Here is a 23,085-nt window from a genome sequence, read left to right as displayed (position 1 = left end):
TTTGTGAAAAATTTTCTAGCGCAGTGGCTGTACAGATAAACGTTTTGACCGCTTGCGCTTTTCTCTCAGGGTTCCATTTGGTATGTTCATGCGTGGTCAGGTGTTCTTTATACAGATTAGTTTGTATTTCCTTTTAATACTGTTGTGTATTTCATTGTAAAAGTCTAAGTAGTATTTGCTCCTTCTATAATTGTTTTCGTGTCTGATGTACATTACTCACACATTTGTGAGTAAATTATTACAGAATATTTAAACATTCCGTGTTTGTTTAGGTTCTTGCTGTTGTGTTAGTACCCTATTGTCAATCCCTTGTACAGACAGATTCAGTTGCTGCTGCTGAATTATCTTACAGAAGTTATTTTGTCAGGTTTGAAATGAATTACTGAGGTGTTCGTTACTACGGATTTAATTTTAATTGACGTTAATAGCGAAGGGCAATTGGTGCTTAATGGATCGTCTATTGTAAAGGTTTTAAATTATTTCTCCGGTAGATTGGTAGATTTTTCTATTATTCTGCTACAGAGTGACTTGTTACGTAATGGTGAACTAGTTCTCTTTCTGTAAAGTGTAACTCCCCTAAAATTTACTTAAATTTACTGTATGTATGGGTAAATAAAGGTTTAAAGCTTGTTTGAATAAAATAAAAATTATTTTAGCAAGAGAAAAATACCCCTGAAGGCTAACCCACTTCTACTATTCTCTCTAGCGACATAGCTTGGTAGCAGAGCATGGTTATGGGTATGTGGTGTAAAAGAGTATTTAGCTAGTGTCTTACGGACTTTGTGTTAGTTCCTTGCTGTGGTCAATAGTATTCTTTTACTGATCTGTTTGAGAATGGCCACAAGAGCTGTACGGCAAGGCTGGGAGCAGTTTGCTTCACGGCTAGCTAGCCTGTCTTTTCCGCAAAAGAACCTGGAGACAGGGAAATTGCCTGTCAGAGTGTGTTGTAAGACGTGGCTGGTCTCTACTAGATAGGTATCTACCGATGTTATAATAAATGAGTTGTCGGCTGTTGTATGTAGTGAGTGTAATTCAGCTTGCTCAGCCCACACTATACTCACAGCATTCGCTGTCTGATTTGTATCCGCGTGCCTGAACCGTTCGCGAAGTGGTGAAGCTGGCGGCTTGACTGTATACAGTACTGTCACTGTTTGCCCAAGCCCTGCATATGCCACACATTTCACGAGACATATGTTAAAAGAAGTACCTAATACCTTGTCCGCTTCATCTTGGATAGTACGCTTTTCCAATTTCGGTTGTATACAGGGTGGTCCACTGATCGTGACCGGGCCAAATATCTCACGAAATAAGCGTCGAACGAAAAAACTACAAAGAACGAAACTTGTCTAGCTTGAAGGGGGAAACCAGATGGCGCTATGGTTGGCCCGCTAGATGGCGCTGCCATAGGTCAAACGGATATCAACTGCGTTTTTTTTAAAATAAGAACCCCCATTTTTATTACCTATTTGTGTAGTACGTAAAGAAATATGAATGTTTTAGTTGGACCACTTTTTTCGCTTTGTGATAGATGGCGCTGTAATAGTCACAAACGTATAAGTACGTGGTATCACGTAACATTCCGCCAGTGCGGACGGCATTTGCTTCATGATACGTTACCCGTGTTAAAATGGACCGTTTACCAATAGCGGAAAAAGTCGATATCGTGTTGATGTATGGCTATTGTGATCAAAATGCCCAACGGATGTGTGCTGTGGATGCTGCTCGATATCCTGGACGACATCATCCAAGTGTCCGGACCGTTCGCCGGAAGTTACGTTATTTAAGGAAACAGGAAGTGTTCAGCCACATGTGAAACGTCAACCACGACCTGCAACAAATGACGGTGCCCAAGTAGGTGTTTTAGCTGCTGTCGTTGCTAATCCGCACATCAGTAGCAGACAAACTGCTCGAGAATCGGGAATCTCAAAAACGTCGGTGTTGAGAATGCTACATCAACATCGATTGCACCCGTACCATATTTCTCTGCACCAGGAATTGCATGACGACGACTTTGAACGTCGTGTACAGGTCTGCCAATGGGCACAAGAGAAATTACGGGACGATGACAGATGTTTTGCACGCGTTCTATTTAGCGACGAAGCGTCATTCACCAACAGCGGTAACGTAATTATGCACTATTGGGCAACGGAAAATCCACGATGGCTGCGACAAGTGGAACATCAGCGACCTTGGCGGGTTAATGTATGGTGCGGCATTATGGGAGGAAGGATAATTGGCCCCCATTTTATCGATGGCAGTCTAAATGCGCAGAGTATGCTGATTTCCTACGTAATGTTCTACCGATGTTGCTACAAGATGTTTCACTGCATGACAGAATGGCGATGTACTTCCAACATGATGGATGTCCGGCGCATTGCTCGCGTGCGGTTGAAGCGGTATTGAATAGCGTATTTCATGACAGGTGGATTGGTCATCGAAGTACCATACCATGGCCCGCACGTTCACCGTATCTGACGTCCCCGTATTTCTTTCTGTGGGGAAAGTTGAAGTATATTTGCTATCGTGATCCACCGACAACGCCTGACAACATGCGTCAGCGCATTGTCAATGCATGTGCGAACGTTACGGAAGGCGAACTACTCGCTGTTGAGAGGAATGTCATTACACGTATTGCAAAATGCATTGAGGTTGACGCACATCATTTTGTGCATTTATTGCATTAATGTGGTATTTACTGGTAATCACGCTGTAACAGCATACGTACTCAGAAATGATAAGTTCACAAAGGTACGTGTATCACATTGGAACACCTGAAGTAAAATGTTCAAACGTACCTACGTTCTGTATTTTAATTTAAAAAACCTACCTGTTACCAAGTGTTCGTCTAAAATTGTCAGCCGTATGTTTGTGACTACTACAGCGCCATCTATCACAAAGCGAAAAAAGTGGTCCAACTAAAACATTCATATTTCTTTACGTACTACACAAATATGTAATAAAAAATGGGGGTTCCTATTTTTAAAAAACGCAGTTGATATCCGTTTGACCTATGGCAGCGCCATCTAGCGGGTCAACCATAGCTAGCGCCATCTGGTTTCCCCTGTATACCTCTCCGTGATACACAACGCATCTCTTGTATCATCTGCCACTGGAGTTTGTTGAGTATTTTCGTAAGGCACACGTACTTGCAAAAAGGTTCCGTGACGAAACTTGCCACTCTGTCTCTTCTATTAATCCAACCTGATGCCAGATGGACGAGAAATACTCAAGAATCACTTGAACAAATAAATGTTAGTAAGCCTTTCCTCTCGTGGATGGATTACACATTTCAAATGCATCTCAGCCTTTCATCTGCTTTTTGTGCGGTAATTTAGAGAGCCCCGGAGGATTACTTCTAGGTGTTTTAAGGATGTTATGGTTTTCGCAGATTTTTTACAAACAGCGTAAACAAACAGACAGGAATCACTTCGGCAATTTACGCATAGTAAGTTACATTTATTTGTATGCGCGGTCAGCTGACAGCCCTTGTACCTATCGACAGGCTTCTGAAAGTCCTCTGCATTTAGCAGCATTTCTTCTGGCGCTGTAACGTTGCTATATAGAGCGGCTTCACGGAGCTTACAATGTTATCCACCTGAATGTTTATCAATTCTGTAAACAGTTTGGACCCTATAGCACTTTCTCGGAATAATGACTAAGATACTTTTACATTCACTTATTGCGTCCCATTGTGAACGATGTGTTCCGTTCTACCTGAGAGGAAGACATGCATTCAGTCACAAATTTGGTTCAATGCTCGGTGAGTTCGTATTTTGTTCACTATATGACAGAGTGGAGCTGAATCGAATGCCTTCGGAAAGCAAAAGAACATGGCAGCAACATAGTAAATATTATGTACCGCTTTCTGAATCTCATGGAAGAACAGAACGAATTAAGTTCAACAAGATCTTCGTTTGCGAAATTCATGTTGATTTTAGTTAAAGACATCTTCATTCTTCAAAAAGATCGCAACGAGTTAGTATAAATCCAGCCCATAGTACCATTACAGATTCACGTAACCGATATAGATCTCAAATTATGTGGCTCTGTTGAGCGACCCATATAACCTGCAGCATCCTACGATAAATTGTTGCTAGTAGCAAATTATTTTGCATTATTTCTGTAGAACATTATAGATATCTCATCTCGTACAGATGCAAAACTGTTTGCGACACATGAAAATTTGTGACAGACCGGGACTCGAGAGGTCGCCTTAACCACTTCGGCTATCCGAGCACGCCTCCAGCAGCCATACATGCATGCATGTATGTCTGAAAGACTTTGCAATGTGAAGATACGGGAACTGTATAAACATAGACATCGTAACAATCAGTCATCATCGTACTCAAGCTTTCCCAGCGTTGAAAGATTTTCGTTGATTTTCTGTTCCGCGATATCTGCCATTTCTTTCTTCGAGCAGTGATTCAAAAGATCTTCCGCACTCAAGCAATTTCAGAAGACCGAATTCAGAAAACTTTTTTGTCATAACTCTGGCATTGTTCGTTAAATATACAATTTAGATCCGCTTTCCTACTTTACATACGCCAAAAAATTCCTTAGGACCTCATAACAGATAGATTGGTGGAGTTTTGGTTTCCAACTGATTCAACGCATGTCTCACATGGGGATCCTTACGCTCATTATGGTTTCGTTCAGCTTTTGTTGGCAATAAGGCTTTGACTTTGCAACTGTGGCCTTACCACGGGTCTTCTACGCTTTAATAATTCCATATTAGTATTTTTCTCTCCCTGCTCTTTAGTAAGGAAGAATAACGTGACTGATGTACTTTGACGCAAAAAACCGCAGCACCAAGAGGAAATTGGGCGACATAAGCGAATGTTGGTAGGCGTGTTTCTACATCTGAAAGGTGATGTATATTCAGATTTCGCGCCAGTCGCATAAGAATGGCACTAGTAGCGTCACTATGAGGATGCAAATCAGGTTTAGCTTAAATACACTTTGTAACTGTCGTGAGCGTTGGTTGCCTTTGAAATTCGGCGTGGTGAGGTGATGTTAGTCAAGAATGCCTTTAAGACGAAAAGACCCCGTTGTCAACACCTCATTGAGTGTGATCGAGGCTGTGCAATAGGACTTCGAGAAGCTGGATCTTCCACTTGCTATATTGCAGAAAGACTTGATAGGAATGTAGTCACTGTATATAATTGCTGGGAGCTGAGATTACGAGAATGTACGATCGCAAGAAGACTGTGATCTGCAGGGCTAGGTGGCATTACCGAGGGAGAAGAACATCGTGTTCAGTTTATGGTTCTGGAGCATCGTCCTGAATCTGCAGCAGCAATCTGAGCAGCAATTGGAGCCACAGTGGCACAACAAACTGCTGCAGATCGGTTACTTCAAGGACAGCTCCGACCCAGACACGCTGTAGCGTCGCTTTCACTGACCCAAACCATTGCCATTTGCGACGTCAATGGCGTCAAGCGAGAGCTCATTGGAGGACAGGGTTTTCTGATGAAAGCTGGCCTGTCTTCATGCGAGACACGCTGGACCTACACCTGGAAGTATGGTCTGGGGTGCGAGCAGGAGCACTTTCGTGGTTATCCCACGCACTCTGACCTTGTACGTCAATCTTTTGATTCGACCTTTGTCCTGCCATTCATGTACAGCATTCAAGGGGGTGCTTTCCAACAGAATAACGCTCACCCACATACCACTTTTGTAAATCCGCATCCGATATCGTCGCACAATCGTCTAATCCTGTGATTTAGATCTTCTATTCGGCTCCAAACCAAAGGAATAATAGTGATCGTGGTTCCATTCAGCATGGGAAACTAACTGCCTTCTCCAGTTCAACTACCGTCTGAAGAAGCCAGTTATAGCCTCAAAATCCTGGCGGAAAGAATTATCCGTGCCGATATTAACTAAGATTTTCTGCCGGTTGGTCCTAGTTCGTCCAATAGACAGCGGCAAGCTTCTATGACACCGCAGACAAGATCTCTTGGACAACATGCTGAATGCTCATGGCCTTCTTTATCGAAATGCCTGCTATTTGTCTGAGTACCTCCATCACCCATCTAACGTCGTGGCTGCTAAAGGTCAACTGACACACCCTCTGAACTTGTCCAGATTTGGTAGGAAAATCACGCACTGGCCAAACAGACGGCAGATGATGTGCTGCCTCAGGTGTTACCAACATTGGGCAGTGTCGCACTCATGCTACACACAGTCGTGTGGCCAGTACCCAAATTTGCCTTCACCCAGAGATCACAGTATTATCCACAACATACTTGAGATGAGGAGGAACTAGGCAGATACTATTCATGCGCCAGTGCAGCGTGGTCGAGGTTTCCAGGGCTTTCCAGGAGCATCAGAAGTGTCACAGCTTTCGCCTCAGGTGTCCCAGTGTCGCCGCAGTTTAGATCAGCAACTTTGTCGACCGTACACAGTGCAGTTCGCAGTTACTTGCAGGCGGTTGCTAATTGGTTCAAATGGCTCTGAGCACTATGGGACTCAACATCTGATGTCATCAGTCCCCTAGAACTTAGAACTACTTAAACCTAACTAACCTAAAGACATCACACACATCCATGCCCGAGGCAGGATTCGAACCTGCGACCGTAGCAGTCACGCGGTTCCGGACCGAAGCGCCTAGAACCGCACGGCCACCGCGGCCGGCGCAGTTGCCACGAAAAGCACAATTCCCAACCATTTCTTATTATGGAATTTTATATCACCAAAGCAAGTCCTAACCAGTGCAGTTATAAATCAAATGCGAAACGACAAGAAGACCGCCGAAACAAGAACTCGAACTACCCAAATACGGAGTCGTGGACAGAATAAATCAATGTTACTACAGTTTTAGATACTTAAATTAAATAAATAAGAAGGTTAAAAGCTAACTCTAGTATTTTAGACGAAGCAAAACACAGTCACAAAAATCAAAAGCACAAAATAAGTACCCATTCACTGAGCAAAAATGCTTAGCACAGTTAGACAACAGAATAAACATCTGTAACACTTGAACTTCCGTGTACGAAGGCACAGTAACTTCTGCTTACTGCGCGTACATCAAGAGAATGTGTTAACTTTATTCAAGCTTACAGCGTGAGTTGTCGTTATAAACTAGTCCAGGGCAGTACTCGGAGCAGTGTCGTAAGAATGCGATAACTGTAATTGCTTCTTGCACCCTAACTGATCAGGAAGGGGTCTGCTCATCGCACGAAGCAGAAAGCAATCAGAGTCTGTTCTGGTCTGTTGTGGAAGCTCATCGCGAGGTAGTGCAGGAGTTCTGCAGTTGTTTCGTTCCAGTCTCATACCATCACGCCACGAACGATCCGAGGTGGTGACGCACTTGCACAGTGATTCTGCCGAGAGCCTACCACGCATACACTACAGGACTTAGGTCTCGAGAACGTGCAGACTAGCAAAAGTATCCTGACACCAATCAGTGGACAACGATAGGGGGTATGTCCACCTTTAGCTTCTATGACGGCTGGATTCTGCCGGGAACACTTTCAGTGAGGTATCTGAATGTCTGTGGCAAAATGGCGGCCCATTCTTCCTCAAGAATCGAACCAGAGAATAAAGTCTGGAGCGAACTCGACGTATAACTTATCCGAAAGTCGAGTTCAGGATGAGACTCTTTACAGAGCGGTACATTTCAGTGATGTTACTGTCCACAGATAATTGCATCATAGGCGCTGCTTTATGACATGTTGCACTGTCATGGTGATTGGTGATACAAGCAGTCATCGCCTCCGAATTCTTCCTCTACTGTACGCAGTACACAGTCCTATAAAATGAGTCCATATCCTTCCATATTTGGTGTTTCCTTAAGTGGAATAACGGGACCAAACGCTAACCACAAAAATCACCCCCATACAGCAACAACACCTCCACTGTACTTCCCTGTTGGCACTAGACATGATGACACGTAATGTTCTCCAAGCATTCGTTAATCCCAAATTCTTCCATCGGATTGCCACAGGGTGTAGCTTGATTCATTACTTCAAATCACTCACTTGCGTTCACCCATTGTCCAGTGGCGACGCTCTTTACACCATCTCAAGCGTCACTTAGCACTGACTACATGAGGAGCTGCTCGACTATTGTCCTCCAGTCTTCTTAAGTTCGTACCCACAGTCACAGTACTAGCTGGACTGCTGGTATCCCTCTGTAACGCACGAGAGATTCCTTCTGCTGATTTCACGTGAGTTCCTACTATCACTTTCCGCAGTGCTCGACAGTCCCCGTCCACCAGTACGTGAGACCTGCCTGCCCTTAGGTTAGCTGTGGTTCATCCCTTCGCATTTCCACTTCACAATCACACCATGAACAGTAGACTGGGGCCACTTCAAAATGGTTGAAATGTCCCTTATGGATTTATTACTCAAGCGACTTTCACTGAATAATCCGCTTTCAAGGTGATTGATCTCTCCTGTCCGACATATTCCGCTGTTACTGCTTCTCTACTGACAACACAATATTCCCCGCCACGTTTTATACTGGAGGAGGGGGCTATCTGCCTCTCGTGGCATCTAGTGATCAATTCCACATTGCACAGTGTTCTTCAGATATCTTTTATCAGACGATGTATATTTAATTTCGCGATATATTCGCTATCCAGTCCCATCAGTTAAGCAAAGGGGGTATTTCTTTGCGGACAGTACAATGTTAGCTTGTTAGTGCTGATTACTCCCTGATGAGACCAATCAACATCGATGTCTCTTGTATGACTGCCAGTGAGCAAGCACACAACCATTTCACACATTTAGTGGCTCGACGACTGCTATAGTGGCTGGTTGTACGCCATTGCGTTGTGCCCTGTACGAATTCAGTAAAAATAATCCTGCCTATCGAACTGCAATGAACAGTTCGAAGCACAATTAAGTACGAAACATCAAATAAGAAACTGGGGGACGATCTATTTTAGATTGACGTATTCTGACAAAGGTTTTGACACAGCGTTAGATTTTATACAGTCAACAAACACTTTCCCTCAGTTAGTGGCTTTACAGAACTGATGTTCACAATAACTAAACATGAATTCAATATAGCAGTGCAAGCAAACAATTAGTTCCTACCCAGGTAATGTTTTAGTTGCCCAGTGGCATGGTCGAGTACTCTAATTCACTAAGTCGATTAATTCCCCATATTTATCTAGCTCACACAGTCTATTGAATATTTACAAAACCTAACAGGGTGTACAGTTGAGAAACCGTTACGTAAAAGTGTGAGGTTGCTTAACCCGCTATCTATAGAGCACTTCAGAGAAAGTTTAAGAAATGTTAACTGGGGAGATGTATATAATGAGCCAAATGTTAATTATAAATGCAATATATTTCTTGATAAATTTATATCCCTTTTTGAACATTGTTTCCCAAAGAAAATTACTAAATGTAACACCTCACACTTTTCAAAGAAACCTTGAATTACTACAGCTATTCAAGTGTCTTAAAAAAGAAAAAGAAAACTGTATGAGACAGGAAGAACTAGTAAAGATCCAGAAGTAGTTTTACACTACAAAAATTATTGTAACACACTCAGAAAAGTTGCAAGGAAATCAAGAAATATGTATGTTAGAGAAGACATTAACAACTCAGGCAATAAAATGAAATCAATATGGAATTTTGTTAGAAGGGAGACAGGAAAAGTAACCCCTGGAGTAGGTAGTATTACTATCGAAGAAAATGCTACCATCAGTAGACAAGTAGCTAACGTATTTAACAACTTAAGTGTCGGAGAAAAAATTGGTGGGAATAGCTCAAAAGAAAAAACCAGGCAGTACATAGAAGAGTCAGTTTTAAAAAATTTTAGTCAGATTAAGTTTCACCTAACAACCTATTGTGAAATAAGTAAAATTATTAAATCTTTGAAAAATAAATGTTCTGTTGGAGTAGATAACATTTCTAATAAGATATAAAAACAATGTGGAGCAATTACAGCTGATGTTCTGAGTCACATATGAAATCGTCACTAACTCAAGGTATTTTCCCAGACAGATCAAAATATGTCATTGTCAGGCCTCTCTACAAAAGGGGGGACACCACAGATGTCAATAATTATCGGCCAGTATCCTTGCTTACAGCATTTTCAAAAATTTGCGAGAACGTAATGTACTCATGAGTGGTTAGCCATCTCAACAGTAATGGGATACGTAGTAAATGACAGTTCGGATTTCAAAAGCTATGTTCCACTTAGACAGCAATATACAATTTCACTGTCCACATAATAGAGTCTTTAAATAGTAAAATGTCACCAATAGGAATTTTCTGTGACTTGTCCAAAGCATTTGATTGTGTGAGCCATGACATTATGTTACAGAAATTACAATTCTTTGGCATAAATGGAATAGCGTATGACTGGTTTAAGTCATACCTACAAAATAGGAAACAAAAAGGTTTCTTTATATGGGTCAAGTGATTTAAATAAATTTGCCACTTCATCTAACTGGGATGAAATTACATTAGTTGTTCCACAGCGTTCAATCATGGGGCCCCTTCTGTTCTTGATATACGTGAACGACCTCCCTTCTTATCTGAAACTAGAAGCTGAACCGACACTGTTTACTGATGATACAAGCATCATTATTAATCTAGTAAAATCAACTCCAATTGAAAATAATATGGTCTTTGAAAAAGTCATTAATTGGTATTCTGCAAATGGGCTTGCTTTAAACTTTGAGAAAATACAGTACATCCAATTTTCTGCTACAAAAAGTACAGTTCCTTCAATAAATATAACACATCAACAGAAGTCAGTAGAGATGGTAGAGCATACTAACTTTTTGGGTGTCCATATAGATGAGATTCTTAATTGGAAAATTCATATTTTGGATCTTCTAAAGCGACTAGGTTCAGCATATTTTACAATCAGAATAATTGCCAATTTTGAGGATATAGAAATTAGTAAGCTAACATACTTTGCAGACTTTCACTCTCTGATGTCATACGGAATAATATTTTGGGGTAACTCAACACTTAGACAAAAAGTATTCACTGCTCAAAAGAAAGTGGTTAGAATAATGTGTAGGGTTCATAGTAACACATCTTGTAGGCATCTTTTTAAAAGATTATATATATATATATATATATATATATTCCCACATCAGTAACATTATTGAAAAGGTATATATTGTATGTATATACATACTTTTTAATAAGATTAGTGATATGGGTAATACGTGATTGGATTCGACTTTATTGAACTCGTCACTTTATTGCGAATTTTTAGCCCTTTTTGGTGAATATATAACTGAGTTCTTAGATACACTCAGAACCTCGCTGTATTATCGTAATGCTTGCGAGTACTTAACTGCGTCGTCTGATTAAGGACTTGAGGATTTCCTGGAAGAAGTCGCATAATCCCCCGTGGCTCAGCAGTTCCAAGCCATTATACGACACTCTATACCTCGCCTACCTTCTAAATCATTTTGCTGCAATTCGCCAGTTATATGTCGATCAACTCGATCTTCATTCTTCTTGATGAATTTATACACATAAAAACTATAGCTTGTACCGTTACAATAGGCAGAATCACTCATTACTGGACATCATTCCTCGGAAAGATAGAACGCATCCCTTCGCTATCTCCGTACAATACGCTGTGTATCTGTCTCAAGACGAATTCATTAGGCCACTCATTTAATGGTAAGACCATGCCCTCATAATTGACAGTGTTAAGTCTGACAAGGATCTTCCAATTTTGAAGACTTGACAACCAAACATTTAGCTTAAAATGACACAACATTTGTCTGGGGCATCGGAACTTGAAGTAGGAGGCCGCGACTGGCATTATTTGAAAGAAGAAAACACGACACGAAATTAAATTTTACAGAAAATAAAGGAGACGCCTCAGGCCTCGTGGCTTCAGGAGTGTTTTGGTTGAGATGCTCATACTCCAATAGAATCTGTTTGTACTAGGAAATCCAACGTAAAACTTGCAGCCATTGAAGTCATTCAGCATGTGGACCTTGTGGGTGATCAGTCATGTGACGGGATCTGACATTCAGGACATCGTACATTGCAGGCCACGCAACGACTCCAGGCGTGACGCTGGCACCGTTCCCAGATGATGCAGTGATGTTTACACTCAGTATAGAGGTCCACATCATGCAGCTTCACATTCGGGTATTCTTGGAAAGTTTTACAAAATTAGCGGCTTACCGCCGATTACCAGATGCAATCTCACGTCGATTCGTTGTGACAATCATGCCAGATATCTGGGCATAGAACACGAACAAGTAGCTCATGTGATGTCAGTATGAGTAAAACCTGTAGGTGACAGATAGGATGGGGCAAATCTATCCTCTAGTCACCTTGGCATCCACGGTGCCACTGCAGCTTGGTAATGTAGACATGGAGTTGTTAATCCCAGCCCTAAAATACGTAGCACTCAACAGAGTAAACAAGTATTATATGCTATTTGTAACGGGCGTAAATCCAAGAATCTGAGGAATACGATACTACTGCCACGCATTCCCAGCTTCCTGTCTTATTCAGGTGGCAGAGATAAGAACCCTCCAAGAGAGGGGTTAGCCTTGGAGAAGTGTTTTATACGGCACTTCTTTTACATGAGATGGTTATTCGTATTTTTCCTCCACTTTGGCCTGTCTACACATAGTTGCAAACCTTTCTTTATAAAAATTCAGCCTGCGTATGGTTGTGATTGCAAACCTCCAAAAGGAGTTGGACGATTGACATGAAATTTTGACACAACGTTGCATTCCAACACGTGCGTGTTTTTATATACCTATTGGAAAGCCATGTAATATATAAATATAGGTATAAGAAGATAAGTTGTTAGCAATAATCTCATGTTCGTTTGTTCAAAATCTTCAATCTCTGAAAGTTCTTCCCCGACTGCTTTGAAATTTAGATACAACTCTGCTTGTGTATACACGCGTCTTTTTATATCCCTATAATTTCATATAAATAATGCACAAATAAATATGTAAAATAAAAAGGGAAAGTGTTGTTACCAAAAATCTCAAAAAGTAGTTGACCGACTTACTTCAAATTTGTACATGGCATTCTAATAGTTGTGTGTGTGTGTGTGTGTGTGTATGTTTGTGTGTGTAATAGTGGAACGTTGTTCGCAAACAACTCGAAAAATTCTTCAGCGGTTTACTTCCAGTTTATTTAAACAACGATGTACAGATTTTCTGTTAAAACCGACAGCAAGAAAGAAAATGCTCTTCTGTGTTGTGCTGTAAAAATGAGCAGTTTTATTTCCTTTTTTGCAGGGAGGTTTAACTACGATAGAGGGGTATTTAAACCATTATACAAACTGATCCTCCCATATATATTTTTTCTCATTACACATATTTTTAAACACGAATTGTCTACGCAACAGTCTGCTGTTGTGTGTTCTTTCTCACCGACGGTTTTCACAGACCACAGGGAAGTTGTATTTCTGCATTATCAGCTTATAATTAGGGGCTACTACAGAATATGAATTTGGAATATCAGTAACAACGCTCAAGGTCAGAGAGGTTGGGGGTGGGGGGGTTGCAGGAAATGGACGGGGGCGTTCGAGGAAATGGACGTAGCGGAAAGGAGGTAATGAGCAAAGAGAGGGGGCCGAAGGAGATGGAGAGAAAGGGGGAGGAGATGATGGCTGAGAGAGAGAGGGGGGGGGGGAATGATGTGATAGTTGGAGAGAAGAGGGGGAGGAGTAGATGAAGACAGTGGGGAGATTCGGACATACATCCAATATACATCCATATTAGAAACCCGTGCTTTTTCTTGTTCCATGTAACCAGACTATGCCACAGCAATGCCTGGTCGTGTACAGCTACTTACAGTGATGAGATGCAGCGAATGACAGTAATGGAAAATGTCCTTAATAACACTTGCTTTGTATAACATATAACATATCAAGTATTAATGTAACAACGTCCGAAAGCCACAGAGATAGGGAGCGCTTGCATCACGCAACCAAACTGTTGGCGATGATAGTGCAGGAAACACGGTAGAAACTGTTAGCATGGGTGAAGTGAACCGCAAAAGTAGTTAATGAGTCGAGAATTACACAATCCGATTAGAATGACTTCAGTAGAAAGTTTTTCGTAGCAATTGCAACGCAAGCGACTGGAGATATTCATTTGGTATTTATCTGAGTCCCTCTTTCTATCCATTCATATAATTCTCCCCATCCTCCCTAAACAACTGTTCACAATGCAAAAATGATGCACTGACAGAAATGAAACGCCTGTTGTAGAGTTATTAGCTGTCTGCGAGCCATCGGCGCAATCTGAACGGCCAGAACTAATTTAGCTCGCTTTAAATAGATTAAATCTTGATCATCATCATGATCATATGTTCAAGTATACTTTGATGCGTGTCATATTTTCGTTCCATACCTACTTAGTATTTTTTTAATTATTCTTCATTTATTTTCTTTCTATGTTTTGAGGGAGCTTTTCTGAAGTTCTACACCTCTTCTTTGCACTTTATGCAGTAACGTGCCTCCACAACATTTATTGCACCCTTAGAGTGTCTGAGAACGGCACCGCTTGCTTCAGCTGTTGCACGTGAGCAGGTATTCTTGTAAACCATGGTTAACAGTTTGACTTAAACTAAATCACAGTCATTCAATTAAATCTACGCCGATTCAAACAATTCAGAATTCTGTCAAGATATAAAATAACAAGTTAAGTGTTGCTTTTCCCTGCTTATGCAAAATCTGAGTTATGCTATTCAATATCCTTTTGAATCTTCGAGGCACTTTTTATGGTACTGTATCATGGTCATTAAGCTCAACCTCAATATGAGAATTCTTCACTACGTCTGATATTTTAATACCAACAGTTTTGTGAAATAGCAAATTGTTATACAAAGACTGGTAGAAAACTTTTCGTATACAACTTCTTTAATTACAGTTTCCCATGGTTATTCCCACCGCACTGGATAAATGCCTGCTTCACTCAAAATCAAACCATGTATTTCCAAGTGTAGTCCGCCTGTCGGGCAAATTCAATGTCCCATACCGCATCAGGTCATTCTTAAATGATAAACACTTTTCATGTCACCCAACTCTTCACTTTAAAAAAAATGCACATCGAAGTTGCACGGGGAAAGGTTCTCAAGATTTTTCACCCATATGGCATATAAACAACCTTTCCGGACTAAATATCAGTCAACTTCTTATAAGAGCACCTTGGTCCGTTTGGAGTGCTGGAGAGGGGGCGATTTGGTACCAGGCGGTTATGTGACCGCCACCGCTGACGTACATCATGACAGTGAAGTGGTGTGTGAGTGTGCAAGTCGGCTGTATGCAATCAACCAGTAAGATGGGTCGACGTCGAAACGTGGCAGAAGGAAAAAATGGAGCTATCGTGTATGGAGGTGCCACGGTCACACTCCAAATGAAGCTCTATTTGTTGATGAACGTGGACTCTTCAGTGTGTCTACTAGGAACTGGTAACTTTTCTCTGAACTGGCTCCATCAGTGTTTTTTTAAGTTTGTCAGGAAATATACGTGACAATCCATATCCAGTGGAAAAGTTCAGAGCAAAGGAGGCCGCTATGATGTGCTGGTTTTACCCAATACTTACATGTTTGTCGCCAGTGGAGCTCGGAATTATCTACAAAACGTCGCTAACCGATAAGATTAAGACTTCTCGATATCTTTTAAACTGCTGGGAAATCATTTACCATGTCATTCGTTTCCCGCCACTCAAGTTTTAGACAGATGTTGTGTGATAAGTCATTAGCAAAACTGATAATGGGACAAAAATATTATTGTTTACTTATGGGCAGTATTCAAATTCCTGTTAAGTCAAAAAACTAATTAATTGCGGGGATAATCAAGTGAGCTCTCTAACTTCATTCTTAATTAAAAATGGTCCATTGAAACCAAGTGATAATGTCGTTCGACACACTATTTGAACTCTTCTCATATTCTCTAACAAGCACTCGACAGGGTGTAGAATCTGTGGTTGTATCTCATGGATCACTATGTGAGTGCTCAAAATCGCAGGGACACCACTGAGTTTCTACCGGTATATTACCACAAATGATATTTCTTATGTAAAGTCAAAGAGTTCGTCAACCTCGAACCATTCCATATATGGATCATCACAAGATTATTCTCGGCTTCTGTCTATTAACATATTGTACATGTTGATCTAGTGCGAAGATGAACTTCGGAAAACTTGTGGGGCTCGTCGGTTGGAGGTTGACGTTTGGAAAGTTGATGAGTAAGACCATGTGGAAATGTGAATGGAACTGAATAGAATATTGGAGGAGCAGAATGTGGTTCCGATTGGGAGAGAAATACCTGACGTGAACAGGGAATATGTCAAAGTCTTGAATACTAGCATAATGATGTTACTGTAATTTGAATAAAAATAAATAAATGTTAGGCGGAACCATTTTCAAACACTGAAACAACTATGGAATCGTACAACATATCGTGCAGTTTGCCAGCTTGTGAGACAGAGAGCGAGCCAGACCTCGTTAGATTCCACGCAGCGCACTCACAACCACAGGCAGGTACACCGACATGTGCCCTAATGTCGTTTTGTGGCAGTTTCCCTTGCTCGTTTAGGTGAATGCTGGGCTGCTCCCTGAATTCGACCTCAATAAATACGATGCACAAATATTTTAACTACGAACACATGCAGGACAATTTTCACACGATTCATAGCAAATGGCGCACGTGACTTTCCTACCTCACGTTACCTGAACGACTGTGATGCCAGGAAGGGCACATGCCTCCAGAGAAATAATAAAAAAAGAAAATTCGCATTCAGGGCTAATGGCTAGCTATGTCTCCTATATATACACCAATGAGCCAAAATATCATGACCATCTGCTTAACAGCCTGTTTGTCCATCTTTGGAACGAAATACCTCACTGATTCTGCGTATCAGGTATCCGACAGTTTTTTGGTGTGCCTGCATGAACAGCTCACTTAATTTGAGTAAATAATGGGCCCCTGATCTGTGTACGCGGTAATGGCGCCCAACACTGACGCAGACAGGTTCCACATGATTTACACCAGGCAAATTTGTTCGCACAACGTGAGTTCACAATAATGCTCCTCAAACCACTGTACCATGGTTCTGGCTCCGAGACACGGACAATTATACTCCTGAAAGACTACATTGCCATTGGGGAAGATATAAGGCATGAAGGAATGCAGGTGTTTTGCAGCTGTCAGCATGTCTTTGATTACTACCCCAGGTTCCATACAAGTGCAGGAGAACGTTTCCCATAGCATACTACTGCTCCCACCAGCCTGCGTCCGTGGCGTGCTGCACTTTTCAATCCGCCGTTCACCTCGACAACGGCGCTTGTGGAGACGACCATCGACCTAGCGTAGCAAAAATATGATTCACCCGCAGAGCCGACACGTTTCCATTGACCGACGGTCAAATCCCGATGGTGCTGTGCCCACTCCAATCGTAATGGATGATGTCGTTGGGACAACATGTGCACACGTAGCGGTGGGCTGGTGTGGAACTCCATGTTCAACAATGTACGATGAACAGTGTGCTCTGAAACTCTCGTGCGCACACCAGTATTTTGCTCTTAGAGCAGAGATGCCACAAATCACTTTCTATCTTACTTTACAGAGCAGGCAAGCTTCTGAACCCCATGTTCTAGGAAGAGTCGTGGAAGTCCAACCATTTAGTGCCTGGTGGTAGTTTCACTGTCCTACCTCTTTCCATAGAAGCTGATGACAGTAGCATGTGAACATTCGACCAGCTTCGCCATTTTCGAGATACTTGTTCACAGGCTCTGCATAATAATAATCTGTCTTTTGTCAAAGTCGCTTATTTCAATGGATTTCCCCATTTTCAGCACTTATCTCCGCCAGAGCAATCCTCCATCTGTGTCTGCTCTGCTTAAATATGTAAGGTGGCAAACAAATAAGTGTGATATACACACATCAAAAAAAGTTTTGTATCGCCCCGGTTCCCAGAACTAATGAAGACAGACGTTGACTGTGGATATTGTATCACAGGCACAGTCCCTTTGACTGTTCAGAGATGTCACTAAACCCGCCCAAAGAAGTAAACAACCATGCATGAGCAGCGCCTATAAGATGGAGGGGGTCCGACAGCCGATCAGTTCCAGTCATTCCACCAGGAAGGAGGTACACAGCTCGTGTCTGTAGTCCAAGCATGCCTATACAGTCAATACCGCGGTTCGATCGCGTCCGCGATGTTACTTTGTGTCAGGAAGGGCTCTCAACAAAGGAAGTGTCCAGGCGTCTCAGAGTAATACAAAGTGATGGTGTTCGGACACGGAGGAGATACAGAGAGACAGGAACTGTCGATGACATGCCTCGCTCAGCTGCTCAAGGGTTACTACTGCAGTGGATGACAGCTGCCTACCGATTATGGCTGGGAGGAACCCTGACAGTAAGGCCACGATGTTGAATAATGCTTTTTGTGCAGCCACAGGACGTCGTGTTATGACTCCAACTGTACGCAGTAGGCTGCATGATGCACAGCTTCACTCCCGACGTCCACTGCGAGGTCCATCATTGCAACCAGGACACAGTATTTAATGCTGACTACGCAGATACCCTTAGATACTTGCTAAGCAAAAAATCTTCCTGCCTTTCTTAACATTCTTTGTAGGACCCGTTGTCATAGATGCTGACACAGTCTTATGATCTCTGATACTTTCCTCAACGTTAACTGATTCGATAACTTCAGGTCTGGCTGGCCACTGCGGCCGAGCAGTTCTAGGCGCTTCAGTCTGGAACCGCGCGACCTCTACGGTCTCAGATTCGAATCCTGCCTCGGGCATGGATGTGTGTGATGTCCTTAGGTCAGTTAGGTTTACGTAGTTCTAAGTTCTAGGGGACTGATGACCTCCGATGTTAAGTCCCATAGTGCTCAGAGCCATTTGAACCATTTAAACTTGAGCTCTGTTTGTTGCCTGGAGGTCTAAGACGTTACTCTCACGAGTTGGTTCTCTAACTACTTGCTCAAACCAGTTTTCGGACGAAACTTCGAGAAAATGTCACACGAATCCCTGTCTGGCAACAGTTTTGATAGCATGGCACTCCCAGTCTATACCTGGCCATATGAAGTAACCCTCTGTTATAACGACATGATCAGGAAAATGACTAACGATAATCTGCAAGCGCTATCTGCAGCGCTCTACCACTAGAGCTCCTAACTCATATGGTCTACAAAAGCATTCGATTACCATTGCTGACTGATCTTTCATGCTTAACTTCACCCAGATTAATTCATAATCGGAATCCTTGATAACCTCGCTAGACTTTATCGAATGCCTTATTGCAACAAACACGCCGCCACCATTGCCAATTAACCTATCCATACGATAAATATTCCAAACTCAAATTAGGATTTCTTTGTCATTAACGTCTGGTTTCAACCAACTTTCTGTTCCTAATGCTGTTTGTGCATTAAAAGCTTCAATAAGCGATACTAACTCTGGAACCTTTCCTTGGATGCTCCTGCAATTTATTAAAATCACGTTAACCTTTTCTATCTCTGATGTGCGACGGCGAACGTTCTATGAGGACATTGTGGGTAATTTATGAGGCAAATGGTATTTGATCCCAAGGGAGGAATTGTCTAACCTAAAAAGGCCACATGTGCATGCCACATATACTCCGCTACCCTATTAGTTGCTTCCTGTGTGTAGTACACACGTGACCTATTAAGGGGAACCGTACAATTCTGCACCCTATAGCGGAAATCGAGAAATTCGCATCCGATGCCATCGCAGAATCGTCTGAGCCTCTGAGACTCTCCACCCTGCTCGAAACCGGAGGACTGCAATCAGCCGTGGGTACAATGCCACTAATAGACAGCTTAACCTGCACCCCACATGCGATACTAGTTACCTTTACCGAATCAGCGTCCGTCTAAAGGAGCCGAGGATGCCCTCAGAACTCAAGCGGCAGGCGACATTCATGCCGACATGTGCCACTACATGCAGCCTGTTGCGCTCAGCGAGTTCGATAGGCGCCGGCAGGGACCCTCCACATCACGGACAAGACCCCCGGCAAACATATCGCTTGCGTACTGGCATTCTTTCCTGCCTTGCCTGCTATTTCCCTGAGGGACTCCAACACTCGCCCAACAGTGGAGCTCTCAATGACAAGCATACCCACCCACTGCAGGAAAATCGGTAGCTGGCCCTGCAGGAGAGGCATCCCGTACTGGCTCTGAGCTATAATCAACATTGGCTAGCACCTTGTACCCATTTCTAAGGCGTAGGGAGCCAGCCGCACGATCTGCTCCCTCTTTCTCCTTCTGTCCAGTGTCACATAAACCCACCACTATCCGCCACCCACATTAAGGTGAGGGCAGACCGGCCAAACGTTGCGTATCAGTAGATGCAGCGACGCTCGGGTCATCAGGGGATTCCAATGGCATCAAAGGTGTCGCAAGACTCGTCACCAGCACCCCGATCTCGCCGCGACTTTGAACATTAACCAGAAGCATGTCGACGGTAGCCAGCACAGCTTCCAGCTGTTTACAGACAGCATCTAATTCTCCTTGTGCCTGCTCACAACAGGCACATTCATAGCCGAATCGTGGTGTGTAAAAAATAGATATAAGATCTCAAATGGCGCTACTGAGTTTGAAATGTACGCAAAGTATAACGAGGAAAATAAAGATGCACTAAAAACTGCTCTCACTTTACCCTGAGACAGCAAGCTCTTATAGAAAAATAATTTTTCTTTTACTGAAGTGGATGTATCCTGTTACTAGAAAGTCTGCGTACCCAAAAGCTACTGCACGAGATAAGTGTGGCACTATGGCACTATGAGCTGGGCAGTGGCATTCGAGGGTTGGATTCCCTCACTTCCTCATCGAGGACTCGCACTGCCTGGGCTACTCTCAGGGTGTATCTTCGACGTGGAAGAGCCCCAACCGTGCCTGTCGTGTTGTTGCCCGTCTGCACGCCGTCACTGCTGCCTGCCGCCGCCGCCGCCGCCGCCGTCTGGTCGCCGCCTCCCGGTGCTTGCCGCCGCCGCCGTCTCTCGGTGCTCGCCACTTCTTCTGCCGCCGCCGCTTCCGCCGTCTCTCGGTGTTCGCTGCCGCCTGCAATCATGGACGCCCCAACTACCACCATCACCTACACCTCCCCTTCACCTGCCCTCACTGTAACGTCATGGAGTGCTTCCTCTGGGATTAGCCCGTCTCATCCACATCCCCTACTCACAGTCTCCTCCCCATCTATCTCCTCTCCATCACTGTATCCCCACCTGTATGTAACTCCTGCTCCTACCCTTGCTACTGCACCTGCTGCTGCTCCCGCTCCTGCCTCTGCCCCTGCTCCCCCACCCCTCCCGCTCCTGTCGCCCGCCAAGGCAACTTTCCCCCTCTCCCCCCTGCAACTACCACTGCTTTTCCTGCCCGAGTCAAAGCCCGCCGCGCCACAGTCGCCGCCACAGAGCGCCCTACCCTCTCATCCGGTGCTACTGCCTCACAGGAGGGCCCTGCCTCCCACCACCCCCCCATCCACCCAGTCCCTCATCCCTCCTCCCAGGCAACACCCGCCAAAAAATCTTCCAAACAGCCCAGTGGCGACCTCTCCTCTACTCCCTCATCCGAAAAGCCACTGCCCGCCCCACCTCCCGCTGACCCTGCTATGGATACCACCCCACCTCCCTCCTCTCCAGCCCCCTCCCTGTATACCTTCGTCCTAGCCAACCCTGATCCGAAATTCCTGGATGCCCGCACCCTCACCCTTGAAATCCGGAAGTACATCCCCAGTGCACCCATCACCCAACTTATCGCTCGCAGAGAGTCTGTTCTCATCAAGTCTCCAACTCCATCCTTCCATACTGATCTCCTCCGGCGCCTTCCCTGCATCACCTTTGGGCCCTGTGCATCCCTCACCCCATTCCTTACATCCTCCTCTACTCGTCAGCCCCAACCGCCTTGTCGTCCGCCGACCCTCACCGACATCATCACAAAACTCGGCCCTGTGGTCACGGAGGCTGAGGTGTTGGTGGAACTGAATGCCCACCCCGCCCTGGAAATCCGCTCCTCCCGCCGTATTTACAACTCCTCTGGCCCTACTTTCCTCATGTGTATATTTATAGAGTCCACCTCCTCCATCGACCACCTCCTCATGCAGGGAGCCCTGATTTTCAACCACCGCCACTCTGTTGACCCGTCTCACTCCCCTTTCAATCCTACCACTGCCAGTGTTGTCTTCTGTACAATGACCACCTCACCCAAACCTGCAAGAACCCACCCACCTGCCCCCATTGTAAAGCCTCCCACTTCCTTAAACAGTGTCCCAACCTCGCCTCCCCCCTGTCCTGCAACACCTGTAATGAACCTCACCCCACCTATTCCTCCAAATGCAAAGCCAAGCCCCCTCCCACCAACCCTGAACTCACTGACCCCATTCGCCCCATTGACCCACCCATCCACCCTAATAATTCCCTCCGCCCTCCCCCTACAGCAGAGGACATCATCCAGTTCATCACCATCGTCCTGCAGAACATACACCCCTTCCAGTGCCCCCACACACTCCAGCAGATTTCCCTTGCCGCCCGCTCTGTTTTCCACTTTAACACCTATGCCACCTACTCCCACAACCAGGCCCACTTTACCTTCACCCGCCTAGACACCCTCATTTAAGCCCCTCTCTCCCCTTCCCGCACCCTTCCTACCTCCTAACCTCCTGGCACGTCAACAGTATCGTCTCCTCTACCTCAACATTCGCTCCCTCCCTGCAAACAAATACCTCTTCATGCATACCCTCTCCCAGCACCAGGTTGACTCCATCCTTAATGAAACCTTCCTCCAACACCACCATGTTGTCCACACCTCCCCTTATCTCCTTCACCGCACTGACAATCCCCTTCCCCTAGCCAGAGGCGGGGTCGCTATAGGCCACCTCAGGCATCTCCCTGTCCGGCCACAACCCCTCCTCAATGACCCAAACGAACACCTTCTCCTCAGCCTATTTTTTCCCTCCCTCACCATCACCTGTGCCACTATCTATATCCGCCCTGCAGCTCCTCTCCCCTTTGACTTCATTTCCCATGTTGACCGTACGTTCTCCACCTATGTGATCGCTGCTGACCTCAACATCCACAGCCGTTACCCTGCCACCCTTCGGCGGTGGCATCAGTTCCTTGCCACCCTCCATGGTGACCTTGTTC

General features: G+C 44.1%; 1 protein-coding gene across 1 annotated transcript in view; it reads right to left on the bottom strand.

Annotated features, from left to right (window-relative positions):
- LOC124594012 overlaps positions 1-23,085 on the bottom strand; it is a 172,249-nt gene that overhangs the window by 69,199 nt on the left and 79,965 nt on the right. The gene's annotated exons all lie outside the window — the stretch shown is intronic.

This window comes from Schistocerca americana, chromosome 2 (assembly GCF_021461395.2).
Source record: "Schistocerca americana isolate TAMUIC-IGC-003095 chromosome 2, iqSchAmer2.1, whole genome shotgun sequence".
In the NCBI taxonomy this organism is placed as follows: Eukaryota; Metazoa; Arthropoda; class Insecta; order Orthoptera; family Acrididae; genus Schistocerca; species Schistocerca americana.
This window is presented reverse-complemented; position numbering and strand designations above follow the sequence as displayed.